We start from the raw sequence: 3,217 nt of genomic DNA on the forward strand, positions 1-3,217 counted from the left end.
CTATCTCTATNTNTATNTNTNTATNTATCTATATATACTATATANATATATAATATATAATATAATATATAATATAATATATATATTATATATATATATATATATATACGACGAATATGATGATGGTAACTGATATGTATATTCTCTCACAATGAGCGTAGAAATAATAAAAAGTATGAAAAAATGTATAAAAATGTACCATAACTAGACGTTATTCGGGTTAATAAAACGCAGTTATCTCCGTTATACATTTTTGAAATATTTATTCGTGAAATTTGATCGAAGTAATTGCAATAAAATCGCAATAATATTCTTCGGGCTATTTTTTGTGGAGATAACTGCGAGATGTGGTGTAATATATTTTCATGCTTATCCCGAGGCTAAATAGTCGATTAAATATAAATTTATCCGCGTGCGTGCGCGCGCGTGCTTCATTCTCTCTTATAAAATGACGCGAAGGTCACGCTTAAAGGCACTTTTTCCTCGTTATGCCGTCGCAACTTTGCTGCACTATTTATATGGAGCTGAATGCATTTTATACGCCGTCTCTTACGCTTCTCATAAATCATTCCTGTCTGCTAAGGTGGCCCGGTTAGGCTCGTAACGTAGTCACCTTAATGTTAACGACTATCGATCACAGTTTGCGCATTAAGTAGTCCCACCTCCTATATATTCAAGTGCGCGCGCTTACGTAATTACTAATCAGCACGCGAGTATAAGGTATAATAAAATAACGAATAAAGTACAACAAATCTCGGTATATTCGTGTCTATTCTCTGAGCCTGCTATCTCTTCGACGCAGTGCAGGAGTCTGCACTGCGACTTTAATTAAGCCATCCGGCTACTTTTTCGTGAATAAACTCGTTAAGAATGCTCCACCCGGTCCCCGTACGCTTCGTACTCACGTGCTAAACTCTTCTCGTCTTTGTCGAGGCATGCGACATTGCCGGCGAGTGATTACAATGTGTATATACGTATATACGTTCGACATTTTATCGATTCCTTTTCTCGATAACGATTCCAATCTCCATGAATTTAGTAACGCTTAATTAATTAATCTCAGATCGACCAATGGACCTTGCAGCGTTCGAAGAATGTGGTCGGTTATATACTCGTGATAGTTTTATCGAGCGCTTCATTAAAGATGTCTAACGATGTCATCGATGACTAATTCCATCGGATCGAATAGCTCGTCCGCGAATTCAATAAATGTCAGAAGAAATGGCGAGGAGAGCGCGTGGTGGCGTGTTTCGCTGGACGTATCAAGGGTTTTTATAACATTCGCGATAATGCTGCTGCTGGTGGTGATGGTGGTGATGGTGGTGGTGGTGGTGGTGGTGGTGGTAGTGATCACGAATGATTCGATCGATAACGATTTTTTTCAGTGGCCACTCGGCCTGATTGCTTCGTGAAATCGGACAGCGCCAATTCCGCGTCTGCCAATATTAACGTCTCCCATCGCGAGTCTATCCCATTTGTCAGCATATGTCGTCCGCAATAAAGAACGACACTCGTTAACAGTCCATTGATAGATGCAGCGAGGCTATGCACACGAAACACGTTTAAAAATACATTTCGAATAACGTTATCAAAGATACTTACTCGAATCAAGCAGATGTGTGTTTATACCATCAATTACGATAGAGTATGATTCTTCGATGTCAAATTCAATCGTGCGTGACAAAACGCACGATTTGACGCGTTTTAATCTCGCATCAGTTCCTTAAACGCTCGGAGTTATCATCTTTAAGATTAATCTCATTTTATCAACAAAATATAACTTTTCTCATCAAGCAATGAGCTTTATTGTGTGATAAAACACGCGCATCGTTGTACGACGTAATATTACATTTTACAATTAAAATTTCTAGAATTAACGTTCCAATTACGTTTGTAATAGAACGAAAATGAAATATTCCGGTGGAAATGAGAATTTTTCTTTACAAAGAAAAATATCGTACTGTCAAGCATTGCGGTACGAATTCGAATCACTTTCTTCAATCATAGTCTCAATATTGTCAAATATTTGTAAAACGTCATTTTATACACAGTTGACAAATTTGTGTTTTTAACATATTTCATGTATTCCAATTTCCAAGTCTACTCAAATTTTTGTATCAATATTTTGGCTATACAATATTAGCTAAAAGTATCGCAGTCAAACAATCTGTCAGAAAAGAATAATAGGTATTAGCCAGTAGATCTGCTTACGTATTTTGCATGTATTTTTTGTATTCAATATTTTTATTTTAGCTTTATTTTTCTTCAACGCCAGAATATGTATTGTATTTATCTCGTTTTAAGTACAAAAATGTTTGGGAATTTTTAACGCAAATAGATCTAATATCATTCAAAAAAATTTTGATTAAATTTTGATATTAAATACATTCTGAAATCAACTGCAAGAAACAAAACAATAATATAGATAAATGTGTTTATGATTATTTTGCTGCACTTTTAAATTAATTTTTGAACGAATAAGTAGACCCAAATAAACTTATACAAATACGTTATTATTGTTTTATTACACACCTTAATACACACCTTTGGTTGTACTAGTTCCTGCGTATTTTTTTTTTTCTTTGAAATAGTAAAAACACTTAATCAAATACCCGTCTTTTTTCTATTCCTAAAAAAAGTTTGATATCTATAAGAAAACAAGTTTTTGTGCGTTATCGGCTTCAATTCGTGCGTATCCTTTAACTGGCATAACTCCGAAGTTCACTTACATTCTGGATCACAAATGACCCAACATGTATACCGAATGTACATTTTTTGTAACTAAAAAAAATTTTTTTTTTTATTCAACTAATTCTTGATTGTATTGCGGGAATATTTCACGAATTATTAAAACAAAAATTTAATCCTAAAACAACATATTAGCTCTTAATAAACACGATTTTTTATATGCCCTTATGCTAAATGTTGTGTCAGTAATATTATGTAGTAATATTATAATGTTGTTTGTAATGTTATAAAAAACTTCTTTGTAAATTTTTCTAACACAATAGCAATAATAAAATGCATTGTTTAAAATGTAAATTCTATCTTCAATTTATAGTTATTCATGCACATTAAAAAAAACGTCATTTTCAGGTTATTCAATAACTAAATTTTTTGGACAGCTGACACTTGAACTATTTTTTTTTTATAGTCTGGAATGTCAATTTTAAGATATTAAACCGTATTTTTTTCTTTACATTTTTGTTTCAGAGTT

The sequence above is a fragment of the Atta cephalotes genome, assembly GCF_000143395.1.
Source record: "Atta cephalotes unplaced genomic scaffold scaffold00098, whole genome shotgun sequence".
Taxonomy (NCBI): domain Eukaryota; kingdom Metazoa; phylum Arthropoda; class Insecta; order Hymenoptera; family Formicidae; genus Atta; species Atta cephalotes.